Raw genomic sequence first — 19,110 nt, 5'->3', positions numbered from 1 at the left:
TGGGAGAGATGAGGTGGACCTCCTGGTCTTTTCCTGGAATGTTTGTATGTTGGGGTATTACTTCGTAAAGAAACAGTAACTTGTGTATGGAATTGATGACAACAGTAGCTGTTGAACCCTCACCTGTCTCTTTCTCACCCCCATTATCACCCCCTTCATCTTCAAAAGACAAAATAAGGGTGAAAGAATTAATTTGAGCAACCTATAAACCATGCTTTGTACTGAGTACAAATTATTCTTTGTTCCTCCTTAATCAAGAACTGCAGTGTAAGATAAGTATTTTCTAGTTGGAATTGATTCAGGGGCATCACATCAGTAAATGTGCTATTTTTAAGCTCCCTGATGGCCACGTGGCTTCTACAACGAAGCCCCTTATTTGTGTGGAGTTACCCGAGCTGCGCACTACATTTGTCCTTGGTGCCCTTGGCTAGGAATGGAAAATATAAACAGTCAAGATTTCCACTTCTATACCCTTTCCAGTAATTTTAGTGGCACAGTTGTTTGTATGTGGCCTTCAGATGACCATCCAATCAGTGTTTGATGACTCCTCACAATAGATAGAAAATTGGGTGGTTGGGGAGAAACATTTTTTAAGGCCTGAAACCAAACTGATTTCTCATAATCACTCCCCACCCCCACCAAGTTAAAAGTCCTCTGAGGAAGCAATATGGGATTGGATTGGGTTGCCACAAGGGTTTTTCTTATCTCGCTGTATGCACGCTGAATGTAATTCATCCTCCACTTATGTAACGTAAGGCGAAAGAAATTGTATCAGGGATTTTAAAATATGTTTGGAAAAGGAAAATGGAACCGGATTTAATGAAGAGTTGACCTCTAGATGGTGTAAGTGATATATTTGAAGCGATACAATATTGCTCGCATCAGTGAGGTTATAGAAAGAACTTCCAATTCCAGCAGAGACTGATGTTCTTCGCTGCTTCTAAAAAGCTGGCCTCCATCTATTGGCCTTGCTCATTAAGCTTTTTAATAATATTTGTTATAGTTTATTGTATAGTCACAGATGGCATGCTGCATGAGAATACAATTATAAACTAAAATACTGATCAGTCAGTGGAGCTGGTGGTGCACTGACATGACTGTTCACCCTAGTGCAATCTGTACAATCTTTTTTCCTGTACTTGTTTCTATTTCATTAATATCTACTCCTGATAGAATAAGCTTAGAAGATTAGATGGAAGGCTTTTGGGATTCAGCGCATATTGAATGAAAAGATAATTACAGAGAGAGCAGGGATTTTTCACCTGTTGTGATCCTCTCAGACTGTCATCTGTCCTTCACTGAGCAAGTGCCCAGCATCTTATGCTTTTGAAATGATTGTTTTGTTCATCCGCTTCACCTTTAAACACTTTGTTTGTTTGAGTCTCCAAAGAACTGCCTGTTCGACTGATAGAATCTTTACAGACTTGATTGCTCATATGCACTTGTGATGATCACTGGCATTACTCAGTGCGAAGCTCTTTGTTCCTGGGTCAAATATATAACAGTGTGGTATTCTTGTCTGCAGCTGTGCCCAATGGTATGGCATGAAATGTATACATGTACAGTAGCTAAAATAGTTAACATTGGGCCAGCTGCAGGTGCTCACCAAGCCTCGACTCCTGGAAGAAGTCATTGTGCAGTTATTATTTCAACCATTGCAGTGTATTCATTTAATTTTGGATGGGATTGCCTTCAATAAATGTCAGTACCAAAGATATGCTTAGGTTGTATGTTAGTAAAGTAGTGCACGATGAGAAAAAGTTTGAAATCACCCCCTCCCCCTTTTCTCTTTGTACTTAATAGTTCTAATCTTGAATGTTGATGCAATGGACCTGATTCTGGCTGAGGTGGTGAGATTGGAGAAGCGGGTTCAATTCCAGGGCATCTCCAGAGGAAAGCAGACAGACTTGCAATGTTGGTCAAGTTGAGCATTAGTGAATGTTGGGAGTGGCTAGGGTGAGAGGAATGTAGGTGGGCCTCCGGAAGTGACCACCTTCTGGGGTTGCCGTCTCTGCAAAAATTATAAAGATCTGAATCTTCAAAATTGGCCAGGATAGATGGTGAGCCGGAACCTTGGATAGGGCAGGGATATGTTAATATTATTCAAAATCTCATTGCTGTGGAATAGATTGTCTTCAGAACTTTTGCTATTTCTTTTTTTTTTTAAATTTAGATTACCCAATTATTTTTTCCAATTAAGGGGCAATTTAGCGTGGCCAATCCACCTACTCTGCACATTTTTGGGTTGTGGGGGTGAAACCCACGCAGACACGGGGAGAACGTGCAAACTCCACACGGACAGTGACCCAGAGCCGGGATCGAACCTGGGACCTCAGCGCCGTGAGGCGGTTATGCTAACCACTTGGCCACCGTGCTGCCCTAAGGATTGCCGTTTTCTTCCAGGAGAGGTACAAACTCCCCGTCGGGGAATTGAACCCCGGTCTCCCGCGTGACAGGCGGGGATACTAACCACTATACTAACGAGGAGAACTTTTGCTATTTCAATCAAAGAAAACAACACTGAAGGCGATGTCCACAACCTCTCAATTCTCTTCTGTCCCTTGTTCTAAATCTCCTGCATTTCATATTTTATACATTATCCCTTACTGCCAATCCTCCAACCATTGGACAGAGTCTTGACTCTATCCCTCCTGTCTGTCCTATCCTTTTATCATACTAACCAAAAGAAATTCTTCATTCACAGTATAATATTCATTCACAGTATAATGACTGCTGTTTCACTCTCGTTTGTCAACATTGAATCCTGCCTGCCACTTTTAACCCATTCCCAATCCAGCCAATATCATAGAACATAGAACAGTACAGCACAGAACAGGCCCTTCGGCCCTCGATGTTGTGCCGAGCAACGATCACCCTACTCAAACCCACGTATCCACCCTATACCCGTAACCCAACAACCCCCCCCCCCCCCCCCCCCACCCCCAACCTTACTTTTTAGGACACTACGGGCAATTTAGCATGGCCAATCCACCTAACCCGCACATCTTTGGACTGTGGGAGGAAACCGGAGCACCCGGAGGAAACCCACGCACACACGGGGAGGACGTGCAGACTCCGCGCAGACAGTGACCCAGCCGGGAACCGAACCTGGGACCCTGGTCACACTTTCCATTGATCTTCCAAAAAATTAATTTATACCTCCTCTCTGGTGTGATCTGAAAATGTTGACACCTTCTCCTAAGCCTATATTCAAATAATTGATATAAAACCATGAACTGAACGCAACTACCCACTTCTATGCATTCTGGGTAAGGGGGAGGAGGGGGAGAATTGTCCTGACTACTCCCCTCTCTTTCCTCCCTTCCAACAAATGTTTCCTGACCTCCCTCAATTCCTTGCCCATTAATCTTCAGTAGTTGATTGGCAGTGGCATAGTGATAATTGTCACTGGCCTAGTCACCCAGGGTGATGCTCTGGGCATCCAGATTCAAACCCCGCACTGCAGAAGGTGAAATTTTAATAAAGTAGTCTAATGATGACCATGAAACCATTGTCGACTGTTTGGAAAAAACCCACCTGGTTCACTAATGTGCTTTCAGGAAGGGAATCTGCCATCCTCGCCTGGTCTGACCTACATGTGATTCTATGTGGTTGACTAACCCTCAAGGGCAATTGGGGATGTGCAAGAAATGCTGGCTCAACCACCAATACCCATGACCCATGAACAAAGCGCTGCCAACTGAGGCATAGTTGTAAATATCCCAACCTTGCATGGTGGGCTATGCGTTTTATCCTTCCCATTAGGGGAGCTGTTAATCAGAGGATATACCTCTCTTTAGGGAGGACCAACCCTCTGAGGAAATGTTGCACTCACATATACATTGCACCTATTTTTATTTCCGGCACAAGTGGTGTCAGGTCTGCAAAAGTCTAAAGAGGTTTAACGTAAGCATATTTTAGAAATTAAAAAAGGGGAAAGTTATTAATTCCTAAACATATTCAAACACTTTGCCTTGATCTGGTCATTTTTTTGTACGAGTAATCGCTTCAGCAAAATATATTTGACAACAAATCCCACTTGCGATCCTGGCATATTTGTTTTGCAGGAGGAAGGAAAAGCAGAGGGGCAAATGAAGAATTTCACAGAGCATGCTGAGAAAATGGGCATCACTATTGAGTTTTTCTTAGATTTTTGTTATCTTGGTTATTTATACACAACTGATTTTGACTTTTCAACGTATGCCCAGAATGTAACCTGAATTTTATTTCAGGAGCATGTGGCTACCACACAAAAAAGGTTCCTACAAATTGTAACAGGACTAGTTGGATACAGCACCAGAGCAAATATTACTCTGACATTCACATCAATTCATGAATTATTATTTAGTAGAAATTGGAAAGTTGATGCACAGTGGATTTTGGCAATGCTTGTCACCGTCATCCATACTGCGTGAGTGTCATACTTTACGAGCTAGAATAATTTCCATTCTCATAATAGTAAAAGGCTGAGTATTCATGTCTTGAAAGGTGAAAACGTATGCTTAACAAAATTTAGGATTCCCCCAAGTGTCAGTTACGGAGGAATAGAACGTTTTTCTTCCTGCTCTGCTGTTTTGCCTGCACCTTGCTTTGGTAGAATGGTGATGGTTAGCAGGCTGTGGGAAGAGATGAAAGGCTACGGGGGATTGTAGAGATTAACTAGAGTGATACCACGGGTATGGTAAGTATCTTAAATTACATCCAGTGTAGGTCAGCAAAGGGAGATGTGATGGTTGATTTAAATTTGGTTCAGAAGAAGTGGCAGTACTTTGTGCAATTCAGAGTTATAGAAGTAGAAGATGGTAGTAAAGCATAATACTGCAGATGCTGGAAAAGTGAAATGGGAACAGAAAATTCTGCATCTGTGGTGCGAGGAGCGGAGTTACCATTGAGGGACAATTGACCTTCCTGCTGAACTCAAAAATGATGACAGCCCAGAAATGCTAACTCTGGGTAGAGTTTTACTTTCCCTTGCTGGCAGGTGGTGTCGGGGGGGGGGCTATTAAAATTCCTTGGATGGCCTTCCCGCCATGTTCCTGCCTGCTCCGAATTGTCCATGTTTTTACCCTGGAATGGGTGAGGCCTAGGCCAGTCTGTTCTCTCTTGCCCCAAATTAGTCCTTCAAATGGAGCAATTAATAACCATTTAGGGTTGTTAATAATATAATAATTTTTATTGTCACAAGTAGGCTTACATTAACACTGCAATGAAGTTACTGTGAAAAGCCTCTAGTCGCCGCACTCCTGCGCCTGTTCGGGTACATGGAGGGAGATTTGAGGATGTCCAATTCGCCTAACAGCACGTCTTTCGGGACTTCTGGGAAGAAACCGGAGCAAACCCACGTAGACACTGGGAGAACGTGCAGACTGCAGACTCCGCACAGACAGTGACCAAGCCGGGAATCTAATCTAGGACACTGGTGCTGTGAAGCACAGTGCTAACCACTGTGCTACCGTGCCGCCCATTGTTTCCTGCCCAGCCACAATTTTCAGGCTGGTGGGAGGAGTTCCGGGGGGGGTAAGGGAAAGAGAGAGGAGAGGAATGTGCCAGACAGGAGCCTGAGAAGTCACCCTCCTCGGGTGGTGGGGGAATATCCTCCATCAACGGTCTCCTTTCAACATCAGGTGGCCCTTCCCACAAGGTATCTTTCACCCCCCCCCAGACCCATGAGGGCTCCTGCCACTACCCAGGCCTCGCCTCCCCTTGCCACCCTGAGTCCCCCACACTTTGGAGATGACTTGAAGTTCCAATCCTGACCATTGCAGTTTCTTGGCCACAAGCTCCCTGAGTTGGGACTTCGTCCTGAATGTGCAAGTCCCATCTCCCAGCCAATTACCACTCCTTGTTTCATTAAATGGCTACGGGGTAGCCAGTATCGGCCTTGATGCTTTCTCCAATGACTCTTCAGGTAATCGGCCGGGAAACCCCGCCATTGGACAAATCTTTGCAACATTTTCCTTCACCACCTAAGAATTTCCAACATTTTCTGCTTTATTTGAGGATGGTAAGCTGTACTGAAAGCAATAGACTTGATAACGTGGACAAATGTTTTGATGTCAGATGGATCACTGTCGGCACGGTGGCACATTGGTTAGCACTGCTGTCTCCCAGTGCCAGGACCCGGGTTCGATTCCAGCCTTGGGTGACTGTCTATGTGGAGTTTTCACTTCCTCCTAGTGTCTGCGTGGGTTTCCTCCCACAGCCCAAAGATATGCAGGCTAGGTGGATTGGCCATGCTAAATTGCCCCTTAAGTGTCCAGAATTGTGCAGGTTGGGTTACAAGGACAGGGCAGGGTGAGCCTGGAAGTGGACCTGGGTAGATTGCTCTTTCGGAGGGTCGGCGCAGACTTGATGGGCCGGATGGCTACCTCGACACTGCAGGGTTTCTACGATGATTCATATACAGAAAAAAGTATTGTGGCATTTGTGAAATTTGCCAACATAAAAATTGAGGTGAACAATATGACAAGTGGAACGTATTTAAATGTTAAAACTGAGTAAGTAATGGATAGCCTATTCAGCATGGTCTATGGGTTTTAAAACTTAACAGGAAATAAAAGTCTGTGGAGGTATATTCAGTTCAAAGTATTTTTCTCTCTCTGGGCAGCACGGTAGCACAATGGTTAGCACAGTGGCTTCACAGTGCCATGGTCCCAGGTTCAATTCCGTTTGGGTCACTGTCTGTAGGAGTCTGCACGTTCTCCCCGTGTCTGCGTGGCTTTCCACCGGGTGCTCCGGTTTCCTCCCACAAGTTCCAAAGACGTGCAGGTTAGGTGAATTGAGCATTCTGAATTCTCCCTCTGCGTACCCGAACAGGCGCCGGAATGTGGCGACTCGGGGCTTTTCACAGTAACTTCATTGCAGTGTTAATGTAACCCTACTTGTGACAATAAAGATTATTTATTTTTAAAAAAGAACAACAGCTTTCAACGTCTATATTGCCTGCTGGAAATTCTGTAAATGTTGTCATATCGTGGAGAGAGTGGACATTTTGTGTGCGTCACTAAATAACCACTCTAGTAATGTGAATAATGCTGAGTAACTTCATATGACCATGATCCCATACTTTAGAATGACTCTGGAGCTCACCCAGAGTTGTGCAGCCTTGGAAGTAACATTCATAGGCTGCTAATTACTGCTTGCTCTAGCGAATTGGAGAGTTTACCAGAATCTGATACTGGTTAACCTTTCATTGTTACTGTGTGGCTACTCCAAATGCATGATGGCATAGTTTTATTTGTTTTTTGGCACATATTCCTTAATAATAATAATTGCTTGTTGTCACAAGTAAGCTTCCAATGAAGTTACTGTGAAAAGCCCCTAGTCGCCACATTCCGGCATCTGTTCTGGGAGGCCGGTACGGGAATTGAACCTGCGCTGCTGACTTGTTCTGCATTACAAGCCAGCTGTTTAGCAACAGTGGCACTGACCAGATCACAAAATTATTTTTAAATGTGTTATGGAATACTTTAAAGAGAAACAGTCATGATTTTTGGACATCAAATCAAAAAAAGTTCCCAGGCAATTTCTGCTAGAATTCGGCTCCTTTTGAGATGGCTAGATTACTTTGGTCAAGAGACATGGTTGTTGCACATCAACATAAATTTTGATATTTTGTTTCTAAATTTGAAGCCCAAATTTCCTCTCCTATTGTGGTGCAGAATTTAGGACAGGCTCCAGTCACATTTCCCCACCCTGTAAAAATTCCACCAGTGTTCAAAACCACTCTTCCACTCACATATGGATGAGAGGTTAGCAATAACATGCCAATGATGGAGATGCAACATATTTCCTATCATTCACAACCTGGCGACATGGTATAAGGCACGTGTTCACTTCAAGCATCCAGCATTATTGCAGGCCTTACTATTGAGGTTAGCATGAGTAAATAAATGACCATTTCAACAAATGATATTGAATATTCTCTGGGGCCATGTGGGTTCATTTGTACATTGGCATCCAACAGGAATGATTTCCCTTCCCCCACCTCGTGTGAAGCAAGTGGTCCAGTGGCACTGTCGAGCTTTATGTAAGTGCTCACCTGATGCATTTAAATGCCCCTGACCTCAGGAAGTTTTGAATTCCAAGTTGCCAATCATGCACTGCAAACACTTCCAGGAGATCATGACCACAGACAATTCAGGCCCATTAATTATTTGAAATATTTGCAAAGCTGTTTTCCTATTGATGTATGTCTAAAGGGCAACATGGTAGCACAGTGGTTAGCACCGTTGCTTCACAGCCCCAAGGTCCCAGGTCCAATTTGCGGCTTGGGTCACTGTGTGTGTGGAGTCTACACGTTCTCTCCGTGTCTGCGTGGGTTTCCTCCGGGTGCTCCAGTTTCCTCCCACAAGTCCCGAAAGACGTGCTGTTAGGTAATTTAGACATTCTGAATTCTCCCTCTGTGTACCTGAACAGGCGCCAGAGTGTGGCGACTAGGGGCTTTTCACAGTAACTTAATTGCAGTTTTAATGTAAGCCTACTTGTGACGATACAGATTATTTTTTAACAATTGATACATTTTGTTGCACCCCATATATTGGATTTGGCAGTTATTAAATTCTATTTGACGCAGTACTCGTTACATCTCCAGTCATTTGGACAGAATTTCCCAGATTATGATTTTAAAAATAGAACAACCTACAATAGAAGGTGATGACTCTTGAAGGGATACATTCATACTCCAGGATCCATGTGGCCATTGTTCATGTGTGAACCTTGACTGTCATTAGTATTCAAATGTAGTGAGCTTCACAACGTGGTCCTGACTTCTGCTCTCACCAGTGGAGAGGGTTACAGGATAGCCAGCAGAAGGGAAAACGCTTGAATGTTTTCCCTCTGCAACCCAGAGACATTTATTTCACTCACTACCAATTTCTGGCTAGTGTCTGCTAACTTGGCAGACAGGGACTTGAAACTTGATCCGCCTTCATGACTCTGATCCACTGGATACACTTGCTGAATTATCGAGGGAGCCAAGGACCTTTTATTTTGGGCAATATAGAGACATATCATTAATGATAACTACTGGGTTCAGGCTAATTAAGGGGCTAATACAAAAGTTACTCAATTTAAAAGTACAACGAAAGACAAATAACAAAAGAGTAGCAACATTTAAAGGTGGGGTTGCAGATAGAAAAAGTGTTACAGAACAAATGGGAATTTGGTTTTTAAACACAGTGAAGCTTTCTTCATTGAAATTCTGATGGTTAAGACTAAACACTTTTTTAATTTATCAAAGGTTTTGGCACGATAAGCGATTTAAAGGTTGTTTCCATGTGTTGGTGAATTGGTATGCTGCACATTATGATTAGGAAAAACCGAGAAATGTAAAAATAATGCTTGTGCAAAGGGTTACTGGAATGTGGAATGCATTCTACTTTGCCGAAGCAAAGACCATGACATAATTTGAAATGTAATTGGATATGTATTTAAAAAGCAATACAGGTAATCGAAAAGAATATGAAGAAAGAATGGGGAAATAGGATCAGAGTAGATAGCTCTTTAACTGAAGCCAATGCTGGCACAGATATGATGAGCTAAATGACCTTCATCTATGCTGTAATTTTCAGGAGGGTGTGGGCAGCTTAAGGCTCTGAATTTCCTTCGGGCTCAGGGCAGTGTAATTGTGGGCAGGGAATTAGACAATAGCATTCGGATCCACCCTTCTGCAACCTGACCTAGCAGAATCTGCAGGGTGGCATTACCACCACTGGTGGCTCCAATGATCTGTATATCTGAAGAGAGGTAGGTGCGCAGGAACCTTTTTGGACAGAAGTGGGGTCCACAAGAGTACATGCAGGACATTGAAGCACTCACTGGGTCCCAGAGAAATTAGACTTCCTGTAGAAGCCAATTTCAAATTGTTTGTAAAAGATTTCTAGCTAGACTTTATGGACTAACATTTGGCCGCTGCACGGTTTTCCTCATTCCACCAGCCACAGTGGGTGCCAATACAAATGCTCACAAAAACGTAAACGATCTGCAAGATCACCAGTGTCTCTCTGACATAGTTAAAGGAACAGGACAAGATCACAGGTTTATGGACCAATATGTTTATCAACCAGATGGATTGAATTAAGAATGGAAGGGGAGAAAATAAAAGCTTTCAAAATGGGAAAATGGATTGAAAACCTACCACCAGAAATGAGCACTCCAAATTGTCCAAAATAAAGATGATGTTGTTAAAAATACATATCTGTAATAAGGTAAACTACTCTTCCTTAATGGATGCATTATTTACAAATACATTTTTATTGGCCTTGATGTTCAAAGTTATGAAAGATTCTGAAAGAGCAGGTAGGGAGAAACTACTTCTGCTGGTAGAAAGGACCTTAACCAGAAGACAGATTGGCGGAAAGTCCTGGAGGTGGGTGTAAGTTTTATTGTAAAGCAAGTCCATACAATCCAGAATGAACTGCCTGAGGCTGGTGGAAACAATCAATAGTAATTTTCAAAAGGGTATTGGATCTATACTTGAAAAGGAAATGATTTTAGCCTGCACTCTTGAGCCTTTATTTCACCTTCATCTGAATTCAGTATCTGTTCCCTGCAGACCTTAATCTTCCTCGCTTCCAAAGTCTAATCTAATGTTGTTGGATAAGTTCCTTGAAGGATAGTTCAGGAGATCTTGTTACAGAATTTACTTAAACACCTTAACATTGGACTGGGAACAAGGTTTAGCTTTCCTTCAAGATTTAATTTGAATTCAAGGAGCAGAACTTTGCACATCCATATAAGCACACAGAAAAGCACTGTCTTTGCAGTAGAGTGTACAATTACAACCTTCAGTTGGACCCGAATTGCAGGACCCTAGTAACTGACCATGTTGGAGTGGTGGTCCTAAAGGACTGCACCTTGAAACATCTACAGGATATGCCGTCTAAAGCCTGCAATTTCAAAGTAGCGGGAAGCTGGCACGTAACTAAAGCACAGCTGTGTTGCTCTTTAACACAAATCGTCAAGATTTTTGTGCAGCACAGCACTACCGTCAATGATCTTTGATTTGAAAATTCAGTGCTAATTGGCTATCATTTGCTACTGCTAAATTTAGGCCTCACTGTTTTTCTGGTCACCTTGACCGACTGACCATGTGTATCAAATAGTCCGTTTCTCTTCGTACCAACGTCTTCACTATGACCTTTATCTGATTTAAGGAGCCAGCTGCTGCCAAAGCAATATGATTTGTTATGATCAGTAAGTTCCAGCAATCAAAGAAATTGGAACATTCATTATTTTTTATACAAACAGATAATAAGGTTTTTTTTCTATTTTTATACCCTGATCATCCCATTGATCCAATCTCACTTGCCAGGGTTTGGGATAATTCGGGTGAAAATCATTGCCATTTATTGCACAGCTGGGGTAATGAACCTCAAGGCTTTGCAGTGTAACAAAAACCTGTGTTCCACCCAAGATTTAAAAAATAATTATGACAGATGTGTCCCTTTTTTTAATTGACTGCCCTCTATATTGCAGCCAGTTGCTCTGAGACTCAGAGCATTGAACACCAGGGACACATACTTGGTCGTTGTATCCCTCTTTAATTTAGTGCTGCCTCGGGCAGGAGTAATGGGCAATATGTTGATTTCCGAGAACAAATCTAGAGTGAATGCTTTTGGAGAAGTGTGGTGTTATTAAGTTTCAGATAGAAATACATAATCGAACATGGCATCAAAATTCATTCTTAAAAAGAGCCACATTTGGAGGGAGCTCCAAATCATATTTAAGTTTGCAACACATTTCGTAGATTTGAACTAGTGCTTATTTGAAGGTAGTTTTTTTTTTAAAGATATTTGTTCTCCTGTTCATTTTCAGATATTACTGGAGCTGTCCACACTTGTGCCCCTCCTATTAACATAGGGATAATTTTAGTGGACTGAATTGTTGGACTGGGGATGCTACTTTATTTTTTATTCATTCATGGGATATGGGCATCGCTAGCCCATCCCCATTTGCCCTTCAGAAGATGGTGGTGAGCTGCCTTTTGGAACCATTGCAGTCCATGCTACTGTGTTACCTCAAAGTGGCTACACCCACTTGAAGATGTGAGAGCATAAGAGAAGTCCCAGCAGCTAAGAACGTGGCAGAATTAATGTCCTTCTTGGAGATAGTAAACAATTACGGTCACTTTATTCCTAATCTCGCACCGACATTGGCGCTGTTGCATATGCCCTTGGAAAAGCTAGCGTTGGCATTGGAATGAGCCTCAGGAGCAAGCCATCCAACAAGTTAAGCAGGTCTTGCAATCTTCGTGCCTACTGGTTCATTGGAACTCCGAAAAACCATCATTCTGGCCTCAAATGCTTTGTTGTATAGAATAGGGGCAGTTCTACCCCATACAGTTGATGACTGCTCGGAGAGGCCAATTGCCTTAAGAACACTATCTGATGCCAAGTGTAAATATGCACAAATTGAGAAGGAAAGGTTTGCCGTAATCTAGAGGGTCAAGAAATTTCACCAGTATGTTTACGGGCAAGTTTTACAATAATAACAGACCACAAGCCCCTGCATGGGCTCCTTGGTGAGGATAAGCCAATACCGCCAATCGTGTCCGACAACGTGAAATGGTGGGCCTTGTTGCTGCTGGCGTATGCCAGTACACAGATTTTAAATTCTGATGGATTGAATCAATTCCCACTTCCAATGTGTTTAGCTCCCCTGCCGGTACCTCAAAACTGTCTTGGTATTGAACTTTTTGGACAACTTGCCAATGGAACCCAGACACCACAGCAAATCTGACCAATTAAAACCATACCTCACTCGTAAGTACAAATGTGGTTGAGGATGGAGTCATACTTTGGGGTTCCCGAGTGGTAGTGTCACGCCCAGGTCGAGAGCCCTCGTTGCAAGAAGCTATCCAGGCCAAATGAAGATGCTCACTTCTAGATACACTTGATGGCCTGGCATAGACCAGAACGTTGAAAACATCGTGTGTCAGTGCAGCTCGTGCCAAACGCAGCACATGCCCCCCTACATCTAGCCTCCATACCTTGGGAATGGTTTGGGTGCCCATGGGCAAGGGTACATGTGGACTTCACGATGTTCATTCCAAATGGTTGCAGGTTTAAGAAATGGGAATAACAACCTTGGCAGCCATGGAGGCCTTGTGGCGGATGCTTGCTATATGTATGGCCTCCCCGAGGTAAGTCAGACAATAGCACCCCCATCACTGGTGAGGTTTTTCAACCTTTTGTTGGAATAAATGGCATTTGCCATACCAAGATGGCCCCCTATCATCCTAACTTAAATGGGTTAGCAAGAGAGCTGTACAAACCTTCAAGGCAGCTATGAAGAAGCAGTCCAGCTGACCACTACATCTTGCATTGGCCAGCTTTATTTTGTCCTAGAATACCACCCCCCCATGATACCACAGTCATCACACCAGCAGAACTGCTGATAGGCCATCGTTTAAGGACCCGGTTAGACTTGGTCATCCCAAATTTGTCGGGAAAGGTGGAGATACAGCAGGCCTCCCAGAGGAAGCAATACACTCCAGAAAAAGGGGGCAGATCTTTCACAGTAGGTGACTTGGACCTTGTCAGAAATGAGACGGTAAGGAAACACTCAGACCACATGAAAAGCCGAGGGACCAGGATCCCAATCTTGGAACAGTTGGAGCCAGTGGCCAGCACAAGCACTCCAATGGTAGAGCCAGATCTAAGGGGATCCAGAAGACTCAGAAGCCCCATCGTCAATCCAAGAGATAGCTACAGAAGGGAAAATCCTTGAAAAGTTGGTTAACCCTCAGGAACATTCTGCAAAGAGTGACGACCTCATTATCTCCAATTTGGGGGATTAAGACAGTCCACAAGACCCTTCATTAGACGGGGTATTGAATACAAGAGTCGGCAGGTCATGTTACAGTTGTATCGGACTTTGGTTAGGCCACATTTGGAATACTGCATGCAGTTCTGGTCACCACATTACCAGAAGGATGTGGATGCTTTAGAGAGGGTGCAGAGGAGGTTCACCAGGATGTTGGAGGGTGCTAGCTATGAAGAAAGGTTGAGTAGATCATTGGAAAGACGGAGGTTGAGGGGAGACTTGATTGAGGTCTACAAAATTATGAGAGGTATGGACAGGGTGGATAGCAACAAGCTTTTTCCAAGAGTGGGGGTGTCAATTACAAGGGGTCACGATTTCAAGGTGAGAGGGGAAAAGTTTAAGGGAGATGTGCGTGGAAAGTTTTTTACACAGAGGGTGGTGGGTGCCTGGAATGCTTTGCCAGTGGAGGTCGTAGAGGCGGGTACGATAGCATCATTTAAACTGCATCTGGACAGATATATGAACGGGTTGGGAACAGAGAAGTAGACCTTGGAAAATAGGCAACAGGTTTAGATAAAGGATCTGGATCGGCACAGGCTGGGAGGGCTGAAGGGCCTGTTCCTGTGCTGTAATTTTCTTTGTTTTTTGTTCTCTATCTCCTGATTATTAATGCTCTGGACTGTTTGGACGGTCTTCTCTTGTATTCCCCAGTCTTGTATTGTATATAATTATTGTATGTAGCCTGTTTGTACATTAATTGAGGGGCTAAAGGGGGAGAGGGATGTAATAGCACAGCTGCTTTAAGACATGTGCTGTCAAAGGTCCATGTGATTGTTGTGTTATGTTATTGCTAGTACATAAGCTGCCACTTGATGTAAGCTCTGCTGAAAGATGCTCCAGACTCTTGAGATAAGTTTGACATGTTTATTGAACTATAAACAATGCTCTTAAATGAGTTCGACACTCTACTAATCTGCCTCTAGTAACTCAGCCTATTTTGCTAACTATACAAGCTTGCCCTCGACCATGTGCTAGGGTGTGATGTTACTGATAATCAACCCTGTCCTGCTCTCTTGGTTTCTGCCGGTGGTAGAGGCAGAGCCTTGTCCTTTTTATATGGGACGTGTAGTGCCGCCTTGTGGTAATGCCACCTCTGGGTGTCCTGATTACCCATTGGTTGTGTCCTGTTCTAATGACCCATTGGTTGTGTGTCTGCATGTCATGACATCTCTGGTGCTCCCTCTAGTGGTTACTTAGCTGTAGTGTATTTACATTAACCCCTTGTGTATATACAATGATGCATATCACTACAGTAATGACCTGGCCAGAGTGAACCGGGGAGCCAGAGCATTAACACCTATATAAAGACTTTTCCTATACATAAGTTGCCCTTGTTAGTTGCCAATAAACACTTTGTTCTTCATTACTACTGTCCCTGGTATTGCTCCGAGCCATCTCACTTGTGACTTTTTTTCTTTTTCAATTCCAAGATGTTATGCACCTTTATGTTTTTTTTAAACTGATTTTATTGTAGTAATTCTCATTAATTTGATTTAAAAGAAAGTTGACTAGAACAGAATTATTTAATTACATTTTTTAAGTCAGTAACACAGTCATTTTACAATTTTCCATTAGTTGCTTTGATACAGACTTGTCAAGAGCATACTTCAGAATCTATTTTTAGGCCTCAAACCTAATATGAAATATAAATATGAACAATAAAAAGCTGTAACATACATCTAAGCCTGATGGCGAAAGTTCAGTGTTTTGATTTTACTTACAAATGGTCAAATGCAAGAGAAACATTTAAAGAGAACATTTAATTGATCAAGAAAAGTATCAGTTTTCTCCCTCCAGGTTTCATCCTAGCACGTTACCTGTAGCCAATCTGCCCATTGGACAGAACAACTGGAGGATAACTGCTGTTGAACCTGTTTAGATCTGGTGTGGAAGACAATGAGGTGATTGCCAAATAGGAATTCACATTAGGACTAATTCATATTCCTGTTCATTTCTAATTGGACAGTTAGTCATAGTAGATATAGAGTTTACAGTGCAGAAGGAGGCCATTCGGCCCATCGGGTTTGCACCAGCCCTTGGAAAGAGCATCCCACTTAAGCCCACACCTCCGCCCCCATGTCCGTAACCCAGTAACCCCACCCAACCCTTTGGACATTAAGGGCAATTTAGCATGGCCAATTCACCTAACCTGCACGTCTTTAGACTGTGGGAGGAAAAGGAGATCCCAGATGAAACACACACAGACACGGGAGAACATGCAGACTCCACACACACAGTGACCCAAGCTGGGAATCAAACCTGGGGCCCTGGAGCAGTGAAGCGACAGTGCTAACCACTGCTACCGTGCCGCCTCTGTCTGTCTGGAATTCTTTTCCTCAGAAGGTAGTGGAGGCTGGACCATTGAATTTATTGAGGCAGAGTAGATTTTTGAGACAGAAAAGTCAAGCATAATTGGGGGTGGGCGGACAGGAAAGTGGAGTTGAGATCACAATCAAATCAGTTAAGGCGGAGCAGGCTCGAGGGGCCGAATGGCTGACTCCTCCCAAGTCCTATGTCCTACCCAGCCCAGAAATTGTTATCCCACACTTGACAACTCTGTATTTGGAATCAATTTTGTAACTATCCTCATTGAAATGTTCCGATAAAGTATGAGTCCAGATTGTCCTATTTTCGGGTGCAAGCACTAGTTTGGAAGTACCTGGCTTGCATCCATCCCAGAATAATTGATTTTACCCGTCCACGCAGTGCAATTATAAATCAAAACTCAGAATGAAACGACAGCTTGTAGCTTTGGCAGTAAGCAGTGCACAGTGGAATGACCCTGAGGAGGATTGTAATTGATTAGTCTGTGGCCATGATCTCACAATTTTCTGGAAACATTTTTGTTAAACTTGTAAACCACATTTAAGAACGAGCCTGTGTTTAGATAGCAACTTATTGTCTCCAGATCACACTTTGTGCAGATATTGTACCAATCTCAGCATCAATTATGCTGCTGAGAGCTTGCAGTGGAATTTGTTGTGGAGCTTATTTGTCTTTGCCAGAAAGTAAAACCAGCACGAGCACAAATACAGCCCCACTAATAGAAGTAATGCCGTGTGGGCTGCTGCCTTCTGCCATGACATCACGGCCCCCATGGTCAATGTGAATCGGTAGGAAAGCTCTCCCACTGGTTGGAGTCCTACAGAGCACAGAAGAAAGATGGCTGTGGTTGTTGGCAGCCAATCATCTCACCTCCTTGACATCACTGCAGGAGGTCTTCACTGGCTTCTGCCATCAGCTCATTTCATAATGCACCATCCTGCTTTGGGGAGATAACCCGTTTTCTTCATCATCCCTGGGTCAAAAACCTGGAACTTCCTCCCTAGCAGCACTGTTGGTGTGCCTACGCCAGATGTTCTGCTGCAGTTCAAGGAGCTGCTTCGTCACCACCACCTCGAAAGCAACTTGGGAAGGGCAATAAATGCTGGCATTGTCAGTGATGTCCATGTGCCACGGAAAAATGTTAAAGATGCAAAGTTCAGGGAAAGACCTGTAGGGCTGGGAGAGCTTGTAGGGAGGGTATAAGGGAAAGAATTGATATGAAGGTGAGGATAACTATTTTAAATTTGAGTTCCTGGGAAATAGGAGCCATTGCAGGTCAGCGAAGGAAGGCGGTGGTGTAGTGACATTGTCACTGGACTAGTAAACCAGAAACCCAGGGTAATGGTCTGGGGACCCGAGCTCGATTCCACCACTGCAGATGGTGACTTTAGAATTCAATAAAAAGAATCTGGAATATAAAAAGTCTAATGATAACCATGAAACTATTGTCGTTAAAACCCTATCTAGTTCACGAATGCCCTTTAGGGAAGGAAATCTGCCGTCCTTCCCTGGTCTGGCCTAATGTGACTCAAGACCCGCAGCAGTGTGGTTGACTCTTAAACTGCCCGCTCGAGGGCAATTAGGAATGGCCCAGCCTGCGATGCCCACATCCCATGAACAGATTTTTTTTTTTTTAAAAGCTGACTTGTAAGAACATGATCCACAGACATGGGGTCAGCTTCCATCTGTATGTTGATGCCACCCAGCTCGACCAATCTACCAGCTTCTCCACTGTCACTGTTGTGCGATAACCTTGAATGGAGGTTCAATTTCCTGCAGTTAAGTGTTAGAAATACCAAAACCGCTGCCTTTGATTCCAGGCACTAATTCTACAGCCTTGCCATAGATTCCTCTAGTCAGGTTAATTAGATTCCTTTTAATCTGAACTCCGTTTCTAACCTAATTGTGTCTCCATCACAAATACCATTTCTTCCAGCTGTGCTATATTGCCTGCCCCAGCCTCTACCTGAGCCTATTTACCACAAACTCAAATCCATGCTATCACCTCCAAGCTCAACTATTCCATCATCCTTCACTCTACGGAATCTTCAGCTCATGCAAAGCCCCCTTGTCAATTAAAAAAAAAATTTTTTTTATAAAATTTAGATTACCCAATTATTTTTTCCAATTAATTTAGCGTGGCCGATCCACCTACTCTGCACATTTTTGGGTTGTGAGGGCGAAACCCACGCAGACACGGGGAGAATGTGTAAACTCCACACAGACAGTGACCCAGAGCTGGGATCGAGCCTGGGACCTCAGCGCCGTGAGGCGGTTGTGCTAACCACTAGGCCACCGTGCTGCCCTCCCTTGTCAATTTTGAATTTTACCTCCTTAGTCCAACCTGTTTCTCGCTCCCTCCAAGTGGGAGAATCCAGTTAAGAAGGTCAGGCTACACTTCCGCTTGTGACCATGGAGTGAATTGGTCACATAAAGGGCTGTTCCTGTTCAAAGTCACAGAGAAGGGTTCTTTTTACCCAGATCCGGATGGAATTTTGATGAAAAGGCGTAGGTGAATTTTAGGTGAGTAGTTTAACCCCTGGAATGGTATGTGTTCTGATCACCGGACCCAGCAGAAAACAGTGAGAGGTTTGGCTGGAAAGTTGAAACAGTTTTATGCTTCAGTCTCTTGCAGCATGCAGGCGGGTGAGGGGCAAGCTCATGGATGCCATTAGCGTGTGCCTTTGGGCAGGGGCAGCCGCGCTGGAAGGTTATGCTGGTGAATGGAAGTGAGGTGGTGGGGGAGAAGGCCAAGAGGGGTGGCCGGGGGATGGGGGAAAAGGGGAAGTTGGGGGGGGGGGGGGGGAGTTTCTGCGATGTGGCAGGGGGTGAGAGATGACGTGGGTCAAGGGTGAAGAAAGGGGCCATCTGGGATGGGCTAGGTACGGAGTGGAATTAAAGGGGCAGGAGTTAAGTGGGGAAGATGACGGATGGTAGAGGGGATTGGAGGCGCAAGCC

The 19,110-nt window shown here is 43.8% G+C and overlaps 1 protein-coding gene and 1 non-coding gene across 10 annotated transcripts in view; one reads left to right on the top strand and one right to left on the bottom strand.

Moving 5' to 3' along the window:
• The window catches only part of LOC119970269 (sodium/potassium/calcium exchanger 2-like), a 360,708-nt gene that overhangs the window by 175,901 nt on the left and 165,697 nt on the right, over positions 1-19,110 (top strand). The window lies entirely within an intron of this gene.
• trnad-guc lies at positions 2,416-2,487 on the bottom strand. The gene has a single exon. It is a non-coding gene; the product is annotated as a tRNA-Asp (tRNA).

This window comes from Scyliorhinus canicula, chromosome 8 (assembly GCF_902713615.1).
Source record: "Scyliorhinus canicula chromosome 8, sScyCan1.1, whole genome shotgun sequence".
In the NCBI taxonomy this organism is placed as follows: domain Eukaryota; kingdom Metazoa; phylum Chordata; class Chondrichthyes; order Carcharhiniformes; family Scyliorhinidae; genus Scyliorhinus; species Scyliorhinus canicula.
This window is presented reverse-complemented; position numbering and strand designations above follow the sequence as displayed.